This window comes from Mus musculus, chromosome 13 (assembly GCF_000001635.26).
Source record: "Mus musculus strain C57BL/6J chromosome 13, GRCm38.p6 C57BL/6J".
NCBI lineage: Eukaryota > Metazoa > Chordata > Mammalia > Rodentia > Muridae > Mus > Mus musculus.
In genome coordinates, this window is record NC_000079.6 from 97,520,402 (window position 1) to 97,540,564 (window position 20,163).

The 20,163-nt window shown below is 44.8% G+C and overlaps 2 long non-coding RNA genes across 3 annotated transcripts; both read right to left on the bottom strand.

Annotated features, from left to right (window-relative positions):
- Nucleotides 1-448: 448 nt before the first annotated feature.
- On the bottom strand, nucleotides 449-6,847 carry Gm41030. 2 transcript variants are annotated; one of them, XR_001781023.2, is made up of 3 exons: nucleotides 6,525-6,847; nucleotides 4,868-5,025; nucleotides 449-532 (listed from the first exon to the last, which is right to left on the bottom strand). It is a non-coding gene; the product is annotated as a predicted gene, 41030 (long non-coding RNA). The 2 variants fall into 2 exon arrangements; XR_873826.3 differs by lacking the exon at nucleotides 449-532 and adding an exon at nucleotides 2,794-3,509.
- Nucleotides 6,848-12,167: 5,320 nt separating this feature from the next.
- On the bottom strand, nucleotides 12,168-18,274 carry Gm41029. The gene is made up of 2 exons (XR_873825.2): nucleotides 18,112-18,274; nucleotides 12,168-15,962 (listed from the first exon to the last, which is right to left on the bottom strand). It is a non-coding gene; the product is annotated as a predicted gene, 41029 (long non-coding RNA).
- Nucleotides 18,275-20,163: the final 1,889 nt, after the last annotated feature.

Here is a 20,163-nt window from a genome sequence, read left to right on the forward strand (position 1 = left end):
TTGCAGTAAAGAGAGGATGTAAAGGGACTCTCAAGCCCTTTAGAGGTGCATGTTGTATGCAAGGTCTCAAATGAGAAATTATTTGGAACTTAATGTGATAGCTCCAACACGCTCACTGAAAATACTGATACTTTGTTAAAGAAGTAGGTTAAAAAGGAAGTAACAGGCTAGAGAGATGGCTCGGTGGTTAAGAACACCAACTGTGCTGGGCCGTGGTGGTGCACGCCTTTAATCCCAGCACTTGGGAGGCAGAGGCAGGCAGATTTCTGAGTTCGAGGCCAGCCTGGTCTACAAAGTGAGTTCAGGACAGCCAGGGCTATACAGAGAAACCCTGTCTCGAAAAAGCCAAAGCCAAAAAAACAAAAACAAAAACAAACAAAAAAAATAAACAAACAAACAAAAACACTGGCTGTTCTTCTAGAGGACCTGAGTTCAATTCCCAGCATCCACCCGTAGGTTCCCAACATTCTCTAACTCCAGTTCCAGGGTAGTTGATGTCTTCTTCTGAACTCCATGGCCATCAGGTGCACACCTGACACACAAATAAAGGAATGAATAAATACACATTTTAAAAATTAAGCAAGACAGGAGAATTGAGAAGACAGAATATGGAGGATAGATGTGGGAAAGAGGGAGGAGCCATCCAGAAATCACTAGAGAGTGAAACTCGGTTTAGCTCCTAGGTCACATGACAGGCCTCTGTTGAGGCTGAGTTGGTTTCTAAGGTGTGGCTGACTTGAAGGATTCCTGGGGATGTATGTATCTGTTCATCGGAGAGCAGTGGGGCCCTTAACATGGCGCCTGCTCCCGTGCCGGCCACAGGCTCTGCTACGCCCCCTTCAGGTCAGAGTTCAGACCTAGTTCAGTGGCGCTCTGGAGTGAATAAGCCGAGGTCTGGAGTGAATAAACAAATAGACGTAGATGTTATCAAGAGGGATCTGTTAATATGACTTCCAGCTGTATAGGTTGGGTAGCCCACAATGGCCTGAATGCTGAAGAGGCTAGAATTTCAGTAGTAGCCTAGCCCTGTGTAGCTGGATGGCGGAGGCAGCTGGGGCAGCTACAACAGCAACAGATCCATACAACGGCCAGAAATGAAGGGGCGCAAGCAAGCAGTAAAGGGCTGCGCCCTGTGATTTCTTTGTGTTTGGGCTACTTTGCATTTGATACCCCTCACTCTGGGGAACAGTCTGCTACCCTCAGACAGTCCTTCCTGGAAACGATACAGACCTCCTCAAAGATACGTCTCTTAGCTGATTTAGATGCCATCAATTTTATGATCATGATTTGCCGTCACATCTGGGTTTTAATCTGGATTCTACCACTGGACAAATCAGTGGGCCACTGGATAAGTCACTTTGGCCTTGAAGCCTATTTTTTCTTGTTTACAAATATAAGCTTTATAGCCCCTCCCACCCAGACTTGAGAACATATGGGAGGGGGGAGAGAGAGAGAGAGAGAGAGAGAGAGAGAGAGAGAGAGAGAGAGAGATCTTCCTTTTATATGGATAGTGCCATAACCACAGGTAAAGGTGGGAGGTAAGCCAAGTGGATTCTGGGAATATGGTGACTGTTGCCTTGGCAACAGGTGTGAGGGTCTCCCTGTCACCTAGATGTGATATCACTGGGTTGGGAGATCCTGATACCAGCATGGGTGACTTCTGGCCAGGTCTTTTTGCCCTCCTCACCCAGCTCAGGTCTCCAGAGGCTGCCTAGGCTGCTCATGCTAAGCTTACCATGGGTCTGGGTTTACCGGATTCACAGCAAGGGCGGGGCAGCTGGAGTGGGCTGCCCAATACCAGCAGAGGAACAAATCATCGAATGTTAAAATAATGACAAGATCATGTGACGTGGGATCTGCTTATCACCAACTCTAAATAGTGTAATAAGGAAATATTTGGGGGGCCTGGAGAGATGGCTCAGTGGTTAAGAACACTTGCTGCTCTTGCGGAGGACTTGTATCTAGGTCCCAGCACCTACGTGGGTGCTCATAACCGTGCTTTGAGTCCCAGGGCATCAGTCATGCTCTTTCGGCCTTTTTAGGCATCAGGTATGCCTGTGGAGCACATACATACATTGAAGAAAAACACTCCTACACACAAAATGTAGATAAGTATTTTTTAAAGGAAGAAAATATTATTGTCTTGGAGAAAAATTTAGCAATTTAACTAGTGCATAATAGAGGTCATTACTACTAGGATCGAATGATGCCTATGTGGCTATACATAAATGTATCAAATCAGCACGTTTTACTATAAGTCTTTTGGAAAGTATATTTTTCGTGGATGCTAATCCAAAGGGTGCCTGCTTGTGTCGAAATAAGCTTGCTTTCATTTGGAAAGTCTGCTCATGATGGTTTGGAAGCCTCGGAGTTCACACTGCCCCTTGCCTGTGTTTGCCTGTGTTACAGCAGTAGATTTGAAACAATGACCCCGAAGGACAAAGAAACAGAACTGGAAGTGCCTCCGTTTTTATTGTCCTGTGTGAGCTGCTGGTTTGAGTTAAAAAATGGGGAAACAACTTTCAGGTTGTTAATTACATTCTCGCTGACTAGATGACCTTTTCTGCTAAGTGTGGTGTATCTATGGGTTAATTATGTGGTGTATTTATGGAGTATGACACATTTGTTAAGTGTGAGCTAATCCACATAGGAAGTATTTTACTGAATTTGAAATAGAATCTTTAACATTGAACACGTTCTTGCATTACAATTATAGTTGTTTAAAAACTAAAAATAAATCTAGTAAATATAATATTACCACAGTGGCGTAAATTAATAATAGCCTGATTTATAATTTTATAGGCATTTTGTTTTATTAGAATTTACTAGGGTTTTGTAGACAATTCTTCGCAGAAAAGTCTGTATTGTAATGAGGAAGATCAAAATTCAAACTAAGGTGAAAATCTAGTAGATACAGTTGTACACGTTTATGTAGAACTTTGTTAAGTCACAAGTGTCTTGTCTTTCTCTTTGTCAATATTAAACATATCCAGTGGAATAAGGGAAAATGTCTTTTCTAGCTCCACAGTTTTTAAGAATTTGATTGAGAGTTATGGAGATGAACGCTTTCTTTAGCTGAGTGGAGGAAGGGCACTGAGGATGGCTTTTCTATTGTCCGAGGCACAGCTAATATACAACGTGCGTCTCTTCTCTTGCACATGTGCAAGAAGGCGGGACCCAAAGGACAGGGCCTCCCATTCTTCCAGTCCTGCTATCTTCCACTTTAAGGAAAATAGCAGCAGCAGCAGCAGTCGTCAAAACAAATAGGTTCTCCAAGCCCAGGGCAAATATTTCCATCACGTTCCCTCCCAAATGGCCCAGACTCAGACTTCCTTCAGTCTACTTCAGACATCCAACAGTCGTCCTGTAAACTCCGCTCAGCCTGCAAGCCATGCTGGAGAGAGCAGCTATGTCACAAGCCTTCCTCCTTGAAGCGGGTTGATTTCCCCGGTTGTCTCAGGCAGCGAATAGTCTGAGTGCCCTCCTGACACAGATGTAGACTTTAATTCCTGCCGAAGACAAGAGGAAGCTTTGGGCAGTCAGAAGCCATGTCGCCCCATCACTGAGCCCAGTCTGGGAGTTAATTACATTGTAACGCCTTTGTTGCCCGGAGCCTGGAGTTCCCCTTCTGTTCTTTCCTTCCCTTTAAAAAAGTCTACCTTTTTTCCCTCCGAAGTTGTTCACGGAGGGCTAGAAAGAGTCCTTAGGGCTGTAGCTGCTTACCACACGGTAACTGGAGCTCTTTCACAAATGCTTTGTTTACTTGGCAGTCTGTCTTTGGATCATAAAAGCCTAGATTTGCATATAGCCATGGCACTGTTCTCTACCATGCTGGAGGAGGCCAAACCAGGTCAGGGCTAAAATGCTCAGTGTAGCGAGTCACAGGCAGGCAGACAGGCAGCTAATCTATTTCCCTGGCATGCCATTAACATAGGTGAACACAAATCCACATCAAGCCCCGGTTAGTTTTTAAAGGCCATATTTACAGCCCATTAGCAGTTAGGGCCAGTGAGAACAAGGCCACTGGTGGTTCGTATGCAATCCATCCATGTAATTAAAGGTGTGGAAGAACAGTATCGAGCTGGAGGGGGCGAAGACAACCTAACCTAGGAATAGATGAACAATGGCGGGGTGTTCCTGCCTTTCCCGCTTCTCTTCTCTTTTAGTATCAGCATGTTTCTTTTCCTCCACACTCTGTGCTTGTCTGTCTGTCTGTCTGTCTGTCTGTCTGTCAGTCAGTCTGTCAGTTGTCGATCCCTCTAAATTCTTTTTTTTTTTTTTTTAAAGATTTATTTATTTATTATATGTAAGTACATTGTAGCTGTCTTCAGACACACCAGAAGAGGGAGTCAGATCTCGTTAAGGATGGTTGTGAGCCACCATGTGGTTGCTGGGATTTGAACTCTGGACCTTCGGAAGAGCAGTCGGGTGCTCTAACCCACTGAGCCATCTCACCAGCCCCCCTCTAAATTCTTAATTTAACATTAAGTAAATTCTTGTAGAAATATTAACAAATAGAGCAAGTGTTTACTTCATTGTCCCAATTTCCAGCCCCGCCCATCAGATTTCTGAGCAGTCTCGTCACTGGGGGTGGGGTGGGGGTGGAGGTGGGGTAGAGGAATACACATTACTGAGGTGATCAGAAATGCCCCTGCCCTTCTGATTCTGAGAACCTGGGCTTTCCTGTCAGATGCTGTTCTTAAGTGTTTAGGAAAAATCAACACAAAGTAAATATTCAACTCGGAGGAAATAACTTTCCGCTGTTATCAGAGCACACCCTAGACTCCAAGCTGAGGTGCTGGGGGGCAGGGTATGGGAATCATTTCACAGGGCCTCCAAAGATGCTGCTGGTGGAGGGCCCCCCTACCTGCAGGTGTTGAATGCACGGAGCAGAGGGGCATGCTGGGAGAAAAAGAGTCTGCATCCAGTTTGCAACCCTGAGCGACGCTGAAGGAGGCAGGATGTAATTACCCCTGGTGCATTTCTTTGCTTCCCATCCTCAAGGAAGTCTATAATTCTTCCTCACTTGAAAAAAAAAAAGGAAATTAGGATCACAGTGCCAGTCAGTGCTGTGTGGGACTGTGAAAGGCAGCTGAGTTCCCAGTTGAGCTAAGGCTTGAAACCCGGAAAACCCTGAAGGGATGGTGGGCCCCTGTCTCTAGCCACAGCTCTCCATAGATTTGTGGCCATCAGTCATGTAAAGGTAGCGCCCTAAGCCCCTCCATATGTAGAGGAACCTTCTTGGTTACTGAAATGGATTCTTTTGCTGCTATTAGCTTTAAGATCTAGTTTTTCCTTTTATTCATGTCTACGTGTGTATCTTTTATGTGTAAGTACTTGCTATATGCCCGTGGAGGCCAGACATTCTGTTTAGAATATTTTTCTTTTCCATCTTTCTTATTCCTCTTTAAAAGTCCTCAAATATGGTATGCATACAGAAATCACAGTATAACAAAATGAACATCAAGTTTACACTGATCTCTTTGAACGGTGGCTCTCGACCTGTGTGGGTCATGACCCCTTTGGAGGGTCACACATCAGATATCCCAAATATTAGACTTTTCACTGTGATTCACACCAGTAGCAAAATTACAGTTAGGAAGTAGCAACACAATAATTTTATGGTTGGGAGGGGGTCACCACAACACAAGGAATCGTATTAAACGGTTGCAGCATTGGGAAGGTTGAGAACCACTGCCTTTGAAGGACCAGACTATGCCAAGTGCCCAAGAAACCCTCATCTTACCCAAGAGACCCTCCTCCCAGAGAGGCTGGTTCTGCTTGCATCTTGTAGTGGGCACAGCTTCCCTTTGCAAGAGAACTGGAGCACCTGCATACCCCAACACTCTAACTCCCCTTCCCAGTGCGGGAGCTTTCTCTAAGGAACATCCCAACACAGGAGTCATTTTCATCCTTGTCTCGTTCAAGCGTTGTGGTTTATGAGTTTCATTAACGTTTACCGCATCACAGCTTGCTTGCTTTGATTCCCATTCATGTCCCAGGATATGAATGGACCACAATTTGTTTGCTCACCCCCCAACTGAGTGTTTATTTACCCTCTGGTAGAAACATTTGGGTATGTTTCCGCTCACACTTATTTCTCTGCAGCTTTTACATTTTTAGAAAATATATTAATGTGTTTATTTTATGAGTGCATGCGTGAGCATGTACACACACACACACACACACACACACACACACACGCACGCGCATTCATGCCCATGCATACACATCCCCCAGTTCACATGTGCAGGTCAAATGATGACTTGCAAAAGTCGGTTCTCTCCTTTCACCGTTCAGGTCCTAGGAATCAAATGTAGGTGATCAGGCTTGGCAGCAAGCACCTTTTACCCGCCGAGCATCTCCCTGGCTCTTGAAATCAAATGGCTGCATCAGAAGGATGCACACCCTTAACGGGAGGGGGTTCTGTGTTCCTCAGGGTTTACATAGGAGGCTTTGCTCACCCAGGGCTATGACTCGTCCTATTTTCTGCATTTCTGGTGTCTGGGCATTCGAACACTTACAGGCTCATAGCGATTCAGCCTTTCCAGAGCTGTTCCTTCTTTGAGATTGCAAAGGCTTAGCTGGGAGCGTGCTTTTCACTTTTTGCTTTCACTGCTTTTCTCGTACAAATGAACCCCTCTAGAGTTCATGCCCGCAATCACTCCTTATCAAACTCTCCCACACAGAGGCAATATTCTCCTTACCCTAAATCATCCCTGAGCTGAGTTCCAACCCACCCCCAGCCAGCATCTCACTGTGCCTCTGCATTGGCAGATTGTAGACTGCTGGTTCCTTTCCCAGGACCCTCCAGGAACTCCCAGGACCCCTCAGAACCCCCCAGGATCCCTCAGAACCCCCAGGATCCCCAGAAAACCCCAGGACACCCTAGGACTCCCCAGGAAACCCATGGCCCCTCAGGACTCCCCAGGACTCCCATGGCCCCTCAGGACTCCCCAGGACACCCTAGGACTCCCCAGGACCCCCATGGCTCCTCAGGTCTCCCCAGGACACCCTGGGACTCCCCAGAATGCCCCCAGGAGACTGTCTTTGCCCTCCCTTCTGTCCTGAAGGCTCTTTGCCTTTGTGATGCTTTCTCATGGGTTCACATGTGACAGAACAATGCTATCTTGCTTCAGTACTACCTGGCCCAGTAGTGCCTCCCTAAATGATATATTGAGTATGTTTCTGGAACAATTAATTAATGTTAAACTGCCTTTCAAAAATGATGGTGTCGATTTTGACTCCCAGGACTAGTGCCTGTGGCCATCTAGGGCAGTGGTTCTCAGCCTTCTAATGTTGTTATCCTTTAATACAGTTCCTCATGTCATAGTGACCCCCAACTATAAAAGTATTTCATTGCTACTTCATAACTATAATATTGCTGCTGTAAGGAATCATAATGCAAGTACCTGATTTGCAGGGCATTTGATATGCAACCCCTGTAGAAAGATTGTTTGACCCCCAAAGGGATCACAACCCAGAGGTTGGGAACTGCTGTTCTAGAGGTTGTTCTTAAGTGGACAGGGTATCATGTAATCAGATTTTGAGTGACTCTGGGGAGAATTCCTGTTGAAGAGATCTGAACTAATTGCATAGTGGCATTGTCATTGCTGCATAGGCATGGTCCCAGCCTTCCCCTGGCAGTGGGTCAGATGGCCTCTAGATTGAAATTTCACCAGGTTTTGAAATGAACTAGGTAAGATTCCCATTACTGCTGTTATTGATTCTCATTCTGGTATGACGTTCTGCTTTGAGAGCAGAGCCATTTTCTATCTTGCCAATGCCTCAGTTGGCTGCCAAATATCTTGTCCTTCCCTCTTCTTTACCTACAGAAGTCTGGCATTGTGAAACCATCCATGGGGCCCCAGCGAGGGCTCATGCTTGGCTTAAACCAACCATGACAATTTGTTCTGGCTTCCCTACCCTGTGTCATCCATCTGTGTAACTGGATATATTACTGACTGTGGGACAGTTTTGGCAACACAGATATGAGCAGAAATCTAGAAGAGAGACAGATGTGGCTAGAACCTGTCTTCCCAACACTTATGACTATCTCAGAAGCTGGACCTAACATCAGAGGATTTATCTTGGCTCATGGTTTCAGAGCACTCAAGTCAATATGGTAGCGAGGGCATGGAGGTTTAGGAACTATTTTTGGGGTGACAATTCAACACAGTATTCAAGTCCTGGAAATAATGCTTTTTTTTTTTTTTTTTTTTTTTTGGTTTTTGGTTTTTGGTTTTTCAAGACAGGGTTTCTCTGTGTAGCCCTGGCTGTCCTGGAACTCACTCTGTAGACCAGGCTGGCCTCGAACTCAGAAATCCGCCTGCCTCTGCCTCCCGAGTGCTGGGATTAAAGGTGTGCACCACCACCGCCTGGCTGAAAATAATGCATCTTTAATCTTCAACATCAATACCACTTTTCCCACATTTCTCATGTCAGGAAATAAATCCCCACTTGGTTAAGATGGTTGGTCAGATATTTGTTTTGTAGCCAAATGTACTACTAACTAATGCACTAAAGGTGGCCCAAAGTGACCTGTACAGAACGTATTATTTAAAGGGCTAGAAATGCTGTCATTGAATGACTTAAACATGGGGACCACATTTGCCTTTTATTCTGTCTCTACTTCTTATTAATAATTATCAGTCTATACATATTTATCATATATCTGAGTTTTGCTGAGTGCATGCTAGGATAAATTAGACAGTTGTCCTGATTTAAAGGGGCTCATGGTTTACTGAGACACAGCAGCAAGAGTAGTGACAGGAATCTGATAAATGAACAAAGAGGAATTGGATAAATGTTTTGTTAGCCCAGAAAGGACTGGCCTACCATGCTGGCAAATGTTGTCAACCTGACCAACTCTAGACTCACCTAGGAGTCAAACCTCTGAGCGCATCTCTGAGGAAGTTTCTAGGTTAGATTCGGAGGCATAAGAGACATAGAGTATTGTTGCATGGGCTGGGATCCTGGGCTGAATGAGCAGGAGGATGGGATCTGGGCATATACTCCTGCTTCCTGATTGTGGATGCCACGTGACCAGCCGCCTCATTCATTATTCCCGCTGTCATGACTTCTCCACTGTGATGGGCTATACCTGAAGCTGTATGGTAAAATAAACCCTTCCACCCTAAGTTGCCTCTGTGAGGTGCATAACCAAAATAACACAGCCACTGTACCTGGAGGTGGCAGGGTTGGGAGTGAGTGGCAAATAATGTGGTGTCCAGGGGCTGGAGAGTCATACCTTCTTCTAAAGTGCTCTCTGTGCAGTTGCTCAGACACCACAATGGAGCACCCCCTACCCCCAAATTCAAGACATCGTGTTTCTCCTATTGTTTACTTCCCTTCGTGAGCAACACTGCTCCAGTACCAGAGTTATTAGAAACTGCCGCAGCCATCTGTGTGCCCAGGAGGGACAGCTACCAGGTCAAACAACGTTTAAACTCCTCTGGTTTTGAAGTGACAGGGAGATGAGGTGGCGAATGTTAGCTTCTTGTCTTAGAAGCAACAAAACAACCAGTTTCCTGTGCTGTCATTAAGACAAGCATATTCATTACGGGGGGAAAAAAGAACAATTTATATTTTGAGTTTCTTTTTTCCCCTCTCTCAACCCAAGATGATCTTAACATTCTGTCCGACAAGCTGAAGTGTATAACGTATTTATAGCAGGCTTGGTAGCTCTGAAACTCTGAAACTATCAACTTCTTGGTAATAAAAGAAAACAGTATAAACCAAGTCTCTGTTAATGTCAGCTTTCTTTAAAGGTGGGACAGTTACACACCTGCATATCAATAACACTCCAGGGCAGGCCCCCAGCAGGAGTTGTGGGGCAATAAAAACTGGACTCCAGAGAAAGAGGGTGTGGGGTGAAGCTGGGTGGGTAGGGAGGTAGAGGATGAGGGTACCTGAAAGGTGTTGGGGGACAGGAATAAATATAATCAAAACCACTATGAAATTATCAAAGAATAATAAAACATTATTTAAAAAAAAAACCTCATAGTAAGCAAGACTTTGCCTTAGGTTGTGGGTCCTGTGACATGTCTTTTTCAAGAAAAATGGCCAGATAGAAATAGGTTCATGTGCTGAATTAATACCACTTAATATAGGGCTTTAGATAACAAACAAGCAAACAAACAAATAAACAAACAACAAAATCCCCACAAGTCATGTAGATAGCAATAGTCAAGGTTTTCCTGACTCTACAGTGATAAAATAGTCAAAACGTGTCTTAGATACCAGCTCTGCCCTGTGTGCCCTGGGAAGTTAGTTTCTACCCTTTAGTGTTCTCATGAGCAATCTCTGTTGCTTAGCAACTAGGATGTTGACTTCAGTGTGCTATCTGGCTTAGCTGCGGCATATGTGTGGCTTGGGTGTCCTCTCCCTTCCCCTAAGGGCTTATGTGGGAGGAGTTTGATTCCCAATGTTGCAACATTAAACCCTGTAGGACTTTCAGGAGGTACATCCAGGGGGAGGCCATTGGAGGTGTTGTCTTGGGTGAGAATAAGGTAGTTCTCATGATACCTCAGTCCTTGCAAGAAAAGCTGTCACAAAAGTGCAAGACCCTGACAGGGATGGCGGAGTGTTCCTCTACTCTCAGCAATTAGGAAGCTGAGGCAACAGGAATTCAAGGTTAAGGCTAGCCTGGGCAACCTAGGGAGACCCTGTCTTGGAAACAAGAACAGCAAGAACAAGAACAACAACAAACCAAAACCAAACAAAAGAGCAAAGGCCAGTCTTGTTTCCTGTCAGGTCCTGTTAGCTTTCCTTCTCACATATGCTTCTCATTTTCACTGGAAGAAAATAAATAAATGAATAAGTAGATATAGAAGGAAGCCATAATGCTCCTAGATGTGATGGAGGAGAAGGGCTGCTGTAGATTTGAGGGATAGCAGAGGCAGAGGCATCTGGAAGGTTCTAGAGTGAACATGACCAGCCAACTGAACGAGACTGTGAAGAGAGAAGGGTGCCAAGAACAGTGGCCAAGAGGACAAGAGGCCAAAGGGCCAAAAAGGACTGGCATAGTCACATGGCTGCGTTGTATAGGGAAGAGCTGCACAGAGAAGGGCAGCCCAGACTAGTTCCTGGGCTGGAGAAGTTTGGAGTAGGGGGTAGAGTATGAGAAGCAGGAGGACTCTGTAACAGGTAGAGACTGAGGGATGCTGGGAGAACCTGGTGGCCAGTGTCCGATGTTTTATGTTAATAGGCATTTCAGATTGGCTTGCAAGCTCGTGTGTGTGTGTGTGTGTGTGTGTGTGTGTGTGTGTGTGTGTGTGTGTGAGAGAGAGAGAGAGAGAGAGAGAGAGAGAGAGTATTGAAACCTTTCAAGCCCTCAACCAAAGTGCATCGTATTCGGGTGCCATGATCTTGTTAAAAATCTTTTATTTGAGAATTTCACACAATGTCCTTTGATCATTTCCTCCCTCCCTCCATTTATCGAAACTCCTTTCAGATCTGACCCCACCTCCCTACTTTCCCCATCAACTTCATGTCTTTTTTTTCTTTGTTTTTTATCTTTGAGATTGTAATTTGATTACATTTCTCCCTTCCCTCTCTTCCCTTCAAACTCTCTTATACACTCCCTCCTGCTCTCCTTCAAAATTATGGCTTCTTTTTTTTTAAAAAAATCAATTGCAACTGCAGGCATATATGTATATACATATTCCTAAAACTATCCAGTTGAGCCCATTTAATGTTCTGTGCGCACACATTTTCTGGCATGGCCGTGAGACTCTGGACAGCCGATTGCGGTGCTCTTCCCTGCATTTACTGGTGTGCAGCATGAACACATCTTGCCACAGGGACCATTATTGGGTTCACAGGGTTGACAGCTAGGTCAGACTGCTGATGACCTCCGCCTTACTCCAGTCCCCAGCAGCTCTGAAGGCGAGTCAGAAGGCAGGACACTTCCTGGTCAGTATGGTTTGTGATCATAAACCTTCAAAGCTGTGAACTAGGGCTGGAGAGATGGCTCAGTGGTTAAGAGCACTGACTTCTCTTCCAAAGGTCTTGAGTTCAATTCCCAGCAACTACATGGTGGCTCACAACCATCTGTAATGGGATCTGATGCCCTCTTCTGGTGTGTCTGAATACAGTTACAGTGTACTCATATAAATAAAATTAAATAAAAATGTTAAAAAACAAAAACAAAAAACCTTGTGAACTAAATAAACCTTTTTTCCATTTTTATTGGTTATTTTATTTATTTACATTTCAAATGTTTGAGAGATTAGTCATTATGGTTAATTGACCACCTGGATTAAAACTTAACAGGTTTTATTTCTTAGATGATGATCAAGGTGGCCCTGGTCAGTGGAAGGCCACACTGTTGGCCATCCATTCTGAAATAATCCCACTCATCAGCTCTGAGAAGAGCTATGTTGGAACTTGTAATTGGTGACTTCTCATTTCTTTCATGTTGGGAGATGTAGTGGCAGAGAGAGGGAGAGGGAGGGAGGGAGGGGTGCCCCCAGTATCTAATTGGATGGAACTGGGGACCAAGGAGAGATAAATGAAATTGTGAGTGAAAGCAAAGGTTTTTAAACAAAACCAGTCAGAGTTGTTGGAAAAGGATCTTCATACACATTGAATCTTCATACAAGATGTACACTTCATCTGGACAGTGTACACTCTGGGACGCATGCATAGGCGCTTCAAGAAGCGAGTGCTGTCGGGGGAGGTATGTGTTTGCACAGAATGTAGCCAAATGAAAACACACGTGTGCGCTCACATCCACAAAAACTGTCTCCCACTACGTTGGCTACTTCCTACCCATTCTGAATTTGCTGACCTGCTTGTCTGACCCAACAGAGAGTCAAGACCTTTCTCATTATCTTTCCACAGAGAAATGATAAGATGGAGGGAAGTTTGCTGACTGAACAGACAGCACCATGAACACTTCTAGCTGTGCAGAATTTATAGCAAAGCCATTGCCATCACCATCATTATCACATCCTCCCGAGGAAAGCGAAGGCTTCCTTCCACTGTTAGCCTCGGCACTCCCCGGTTGCTACCTCAGTCTCCTTTTACATACATTTGTCTTTCTGTTGTTGCTTTTGTTATCATTGTCTAACGGAGGGCCTTGGGTATTCTCGACAAGCAATTTACTGCTCTCCCAACAACCCCCTTTTTAGGAGATTCTGCGAGTAGTTTTTGAACTTTAATTGATTTTCAAGTATGTAGGCTTTTCAAGTTTTCATATGTCTTGAGAAAGGTGTGAACCTGTCAAAGAAAGAGTTGGCCTTGTCACATGGCTGAGAGGTGTCCTGAGTCACTCGACAGAACCTGAGAATGTACAGGCTCTGTACGCCCTCACTTACCCACTTTCTGGTGATTATTATTATTTTTTTTTTTATCAAACTGTGGTGACTAAAAATGGTGGGCCGAGTTTGTTACAATTGAGGGCTCTGTGTAGGTAAACTAGGCCTTAACTCATGTATCCTATGACTTTTTTTTTTTTTTTAATTTTTTGCACAGCTTCAAGGAGTGGGGAGAGGAGAACTATCCTAGACAACAGATGTGAGAGCTTTTTTTTTTTTTTCTTTTCTTTTTCTCCCCATCCTGTGGATATGCCTGAGGCTCCAGTCTGGTGACTCACTCTTGTGGTATCATATACCTCAAGATTAAGTGAGCGCTGTAGAAAGTGTGGGACAGGATTTATCAGTGCAAGTTCCTCCTTTGAAGTATCGGGGCAGGCTACTTGGTTGATGGTTTCTGGAACTTGGCCAAGTCCCAGTATGCTGTGAAAATAGCTGTCTTAGGTTCTCTTGGCACATGAGAACATTTGCGCTGGATTCTCAGGCCCCTGTAGCTTTCTGATGTTTTCAAGGCGGTGTTCTTGGGACTGAGGGCCTGGGGCCAAATTGTAATCCTGCCTGTTTGTGCTCCTTCAAATGCTTTATCCCAACAGGGTTTTGATGACTCAAGATACAGACTATAACACCAACCTGTGTTCTCAGATGCTGGCTGGCAGGCTGTGAGCGGCCGTTGAGCACTTACGTATAGGTTTCTCTGTAGCACACATGTCCTGTTGTCCTGTCCCCCGACACAAAATGTTGACCAGTCAGGCTTTGCTCAAACAATGGTTCTGTGTACACAGTGCTACACCCTCACCTTTACAGCTTCCAATTAAAGCATTGTATGTGTGCGTGTAGAGGAAAGCCACTGTACCAGTCAACCAAAGAATACAGACGCACACAAATAAAACCCATCCATTTCTAGTAAAAATGCCAGCACCTGTTTGCCTGTGCCTTTTTCCTTCCGCATCTCCCCATCATCATACTGCTATTAATTTTGAGTTATATTAATTACAACTTCTATGAAGCATAGAAGGTTAATTATGTTGGATTCCCAGACACCCTTCCAGAGACAGGTTGGGCTATCAGCCACATTCCTCATCAAGCAACTATGTGTAATAAATAGCTTCCTTGTAAATGCAGATTGCCCAATGGGCTCTCCACTTTATGTTTTCCCTCCTAGCCTGGGAACCTGAGTTTTCCCTGATTTAAATCTTGTCAACTGGTGTTGGGGACCTCATAAGGAAGCCTTCCTGAGCATCCTTCCTTCTCTCCATGCTTAATAAAATATCTTGACTGAACTGAGTCTCAGGGAAGACTCAAAGCATAATTGAGTATGGCTGCAGGGTGGGCTCTGTTATGGGCTAGACTGTGTCTTCCGCTTTGCCCCCAAGTTCATATACTGGCTTTCTAGCTTTTGGTACCCCAGATGGTCTAGGGACGTGACAAGCTGTTTACAAAGATAACCAGACTACAGTGAGGCCATTAGCTGAGCCCTAATCTAACACAGTGGGCATCGTCTTAAAAAGTGGGAATTTGAGGGGAGGTGAGATGGCTCAGCAGGTAAAAGTTTTCTATGCAGAGCCTGGATACCTAAGTTCTATCCCTGGGACCCACATGATGGAAGGAGAGAAGAGACTCCTGCAAATTGTCCTGTGAGTTCTATAAGCTTGTAGCAGTATGTGTATTAGTGATGTGATGTGCGCACACACACACACACACACACACACACACACACACACTCACATAAGTAAATAAATGAATTTTTAAACATTTAAAGAGGGTATTTAGAAACAGATCTTTCACAAAGGGAGAATGGATAAGAACATGAAGACAGATATCTTCAGGTCAAGCAGAAAGCCAGAGGCAGATCTTTTCTCACTCCTCAGTCCTTCAGAAAGGGCTGGACTCTGCCTATACTTTGATTTAGACTTCCAACCTTTAGAAGTCTTAGCAAACACATTTCTGTTGTGTAAGTCACTGACTATGCTATTTTCAAATGACTATAGGCCTGCCTTAGTCTGTTTGTGTCTCTACAACAAAATACCCAATTTTTGGTAATTTATAAAGAATAGAATTCAGGGTCTAGCTAGGAGTTCAAAGTCAAGCAAGGCCCAGGGAGACTTGGCTATCTAATGAGATCTGTGCTCTGCTTTCTGAGGTGACAAGCATTGTCATGTTTCTCACAGGGTTAAGCAGATTCTGTTTCTTCATGGTGGAAGGTAACAACAGCGAGGCTCACTCAGTTCAAGTCCTAACGCCTCAGAACAAGAAAACAGTCAGAAGAGCATAGAGCTTGGGATTCATGTGTTGATTGGTGTGCATTAGGGAGCCCACAACAGAGAGCCTGAAGGTCTGACATCGACATGCAGGAAGAGACTATGTCTGATGTAAAACATTGAGTTTGCCTTTCCTCTGAGTTTTTGTCCCACACAGGACAAAGTAGATCAGGTGTTCATATTGAAGGCAGCTTCTTTCTCCACAGTCTGCTTAATGCACCACCTCCACACTGGAGAGACCCTTCTGCACACTCATCAGATACCACATCGGCCATGTCTTCTTTCCTTTTAGCGAAAGTGTGGGGAATAAATAATGTTTTGCTGGCTTTCTTGGTATTCTGTAGTCAAATAGGATCAACCGTCACTGTGTTCTTTGTGCATTCAACTATGAGGAAGAGAGCAGAAAGGATGTGAGTGAGGGCCTGCTCATGGAATGGACTCTCAGGAGAAGAAGGGATCCTGGGTCCAGGGCAAAGCTGAGCTGTGCTGGGCACCCAACAAAGGCTCCAGAAGCCACAAGTCCCCTCATAGGTAAGATGCAGTTTGGGTTTTTATACCCTTCTGTCAGTCAACCACTCCCTAGGTGGTGAACTGCTTGTAGAAGGAGGTGTGACTCCTGGGGTGTCAATTTGTTTCAGATTCTGAAGACAGAGGGATGGGGAGATAGTGGGGGTGATAGGGGGTGGCCGTTGGGGGAAATCCCAGAAACCAGGGTAGTAAGAGTTCCTTTTCCTTGGAAGAGATGGCTATTGAAGGCACACGGTGACACCTGTCATGAGTACACGCCATCACAACTCTTTGTTCTTGTTGCTTTTCAATTTAACTGCGGATTGTCACATTCAGTTTGAGTTGAATTTGACTGTGTGTGTCACTCCGTTCATTTCTCGGTACCCATGCTCTTGACAGAGCAGGCTGTGTCCCTTCGCTTTCTGAGTCTTCCCTGGAGAGAGGTAAGACATGGGGACTTGCGGATATCTAGGGATATCCAGACTGCACAGCAGAAACTACTGTGTGTCTATTAAAGCAGAATGGATTCCTAAGAGAAGGTCACAGGAGTGTCAGACAGGCCGGAGAAACGCAGGAAGTGGCAGGTGTTCCCAGAGACTGGAAGCTGGATATGGGCTGGGTTGGAAGCTGCACCAAGCCCATCTTTCTGCGGAGCTGCTGAAGGCTGCTGCTCCCTCCATCACGTGGAGTGCTGGTGAGACCGGGGCTGCCACTACTTCGGCTCAGAGACTGCTAATGCGCCATCTCTAGAAGCATTCATCCTAAGATTCAGGTCCACATCTCTCATTTTTCTCAATGCCATCGGATAATAAATTGATTCGTGTTTGTTCCAACGTTGCTTTGAAGCATCGTCATTAATCCTCATGAAAGACACTGCGCATGCCTGTTTTTTTTCCACCTCGCTGAGCTTTGTGGATGCAAAGTAAGCAAGGCGTTGTGTTCCTTCTGTCTAAGCATGTGGTCGGTATAATTGTTCCACAGGCAGATGAAGGCAACAGACTGTGCGTGGTAGTTCAACAAAAGTGAGGACAAAATGCTAGGCAAAAAAGGTCATTTAAAAAGACACCTAGGACTTTATCCTAGGCTCTGCTACCTCAGCCAGGCAATCCGTGATGGCTACTGCATCTTACTGACCAGTTTCTTCAAATCTGGGAATGTGATCCATTGATCACATACTTCGTTTTGTCCAAAGTCCAGACTTGCTGGGGTTTTTTATCAAATCAGTGCTGTAGTTACTGATAGTTATTTACCACCTAGCGCATTATCCCAGCCGTCTCCTGGTTTCTTCGAATACGATTGATTGTAGATATTTTCCCAAATCATACTTACAAAATTAGATAACAGGCTTAAAGCCACATTGTCTATCAGGAAGTCACTATGTTCCCGAACCCTGTTGTTGCCATGGTTTCTTAAGAGACAAAGGCATTGCAAAAGGGAGCATGTGGCTAGATCCAATGAAACATGAATAGGAAAGGGTGTTTCATATTCCTTGTGTTCAGAGTGCCAGCAACACTTCCTGTTCACGTTAAGGATAGTCATTTGCCTTAGGAAAGGGTGTTGACAGAGAATAAAAGCGTTGTTTAGCTCACTTAGGGTTTGTAAAGTATATTCTGGGCAGGAGGTAGTTTACCATCACAACTCCCCGGAAAAAAACAGTTGATTTTCCTCCATGCCTCTGGAATGTTCCCCCACAAGCAAAAAAGAAAAGGCGGTTTTGTGGAGCCACAGTTGTGTATGGGCTTAATTTGAAATGATTAGTTTCATTGGCCTTGATATTCTAATTATATCTCTGCATTTTCCCATGCAACTCTTTACCGCTCAAACATGTTAGCTCAGAAAAGAATTGTCATGCTCACGCATAAAGAATATACAAAACAAAGGGATATTGTGTCAGGGGAGGAAGAAGTGTGCTTTTCAGCTGTTTCTTGTTCCCCTCTGTGGAACAGACGTAGATATGTAAAGTTCCGTAAGGCCTATGAGCAACCGGGAGTCATCATCCGGAGAGCCCTATCAGGGTGTGAGCATACCTGGATGAGTTCTTGACTAGCCAGTCATTCTCTTGTGTCAAGATGTAGGGACAGCAGGGAGATTCTTCCCGTTCAGGAGAGAACGCGTGTCTAGTTCCTTCCTGGGTAATGTGTAATGTTCAAAATTAACCTGTAAGTCCCATCTGCCCAGGAACTAGGTAGCTTCCTGGAATGCTGGGAAATGTAGTTCTTGGGAAATATCAAAGCCTTATGGGAAAGTATGGTGGCCTATAGGTTTGTCCTTATAAGCCCCTGCAAAAAGTGGCTTGAGGCCATTCCAGATGGGAAATTCAGGAAATGATCCTGACCAAAGTCCATCGCTTGGTCAGTATTTAATATTTAATAAAGCTTGGTTCAAATTTTGCCCAAAATGGTGAAGTTTTGTTTTGTTTTTTCTTTCTGGCAAATCTCAAGATTAACACATGATTTTTATGGAGTTTGGAACTCACTAGACTTGACTTCTGTAACCTTTCTGTTTTAGAGTAACCGGGCAGCTATGTAAGATACTATGCGCATGAAGTGATGTGACTCATGATAATGGGACTTAGAATTCGTTATAGGATCTTTATGGAGATCTCAGTTGCTAGGGAACCTCACTTTAGTCTACTCTGGAACAAGAAGATATAGCAAGAAAGCGGAGTGATTTTTTCTCTTTCAATTTTCCCACTAATGCTTCAGTACTGAAAGTTCCAGAATGATTGTGACCTTATGTCAGTTATTTCTTAAAGTTGGAGAGAGAAACCTTGGGGGAAATAATATGGTTGTGAATGGAAAATAGAGATGGCTCCTTGGGGTGGGCCATTTCTTCTTGGAGTCCCCTGTGTGCCCTAGAGGGTAATATCAGGCAGTGTCTTAGTGTCATGCTATCTTTGAAACTGTAGGGTCCTGACTCCAGGTAGAGAATTCATGGCGTTTCCTGAGTGTTTGTGTCCATCTTTTCTACATAGAGATGTGGCAAAGGCAGAGGATACAGGCAGTCTGGTTTCTAAGCCTTCATCAAATTTTCAGCCTGCTTGGAGAGAGCCAGTGAGCACACTCAGGAATGTTATCCAGCTGCACACCAGGCCGCGCTCCGTGTTTGTAGGTCAGAGCTTCTTCTCTTGTTTAGGGAGAGGGAAGGCAAGGTATCAAGCTTCAGGGCCACTGTGGAGAAGCCTCTGGAACTGAGAATAGTTTAATTGCAGAGAAGAAAAAGGTCTACCAGGCGCCAGCCAGACATTTGTGAGCTCCGAGTTTCGTCAACACCATGATGCTACTTCATCTCTCTCATAAACCACAGTGAGCATCACTTTTTTTTTTTGCTTCAGTGGTGACAAAAGAACCGCAGGCTGCAGCGAGAGCTCCCTGACAGGGTCAAGCTTCCTCTCAGCTACGTGACTCACCCTTTACCCCAAGGTACAGGACTCAGATTTATGGCAGACAGGCACAGCCCGTGGGCCCTCCAGCTCCTCTTAGGTAGATAAAAATCAGGATTCTGCTCTGTTTCAGGGTAGGGAGGTTTGGCCTGAGGCACAGAGGCGAGACTGGTAGAGAGTCCCATCGAGCTGAAACTCAGGGGAGAAAGGAAAAGAAGACAAGGCTTGCTGAGAAATTATCTTTGTTGGGCGTTTATTGCCATGACAAAAGGAACTCAGGAGGGAAGGCATTTATTTCAGTTTGCCATTTCGCACTGCAATCTGTCATCTCAGGGAGTTGGGGCACAAACCTGGAGGCAGGGACTGAAGTAGAGACCACAGAGGAATGCTATTTGCTGGTTTGCACTTCATGGTTTTCTCGGCCTGCTTCCTCATAGCTCCCAGGACCACCAGCCAACCCAGGGGAAGCTCTGCCACACACACACAGTGAGCAGAGCCCACCAGACACCAATCATTAATCAAGAAAATGCCCTGGGAGCTTGCCCACAGGCCAATATCGTGGGGGTGTTTTCTCAGTTGAAATTCCCTTTTCCCAGATGACTCAAGCTGTGTCAAGTTGACATAAAACTAGCCAGCACAGAAAGACTACTGATGTTATACCCAGCATAGTAATTAAGGAGGAGTTATTATATATGTG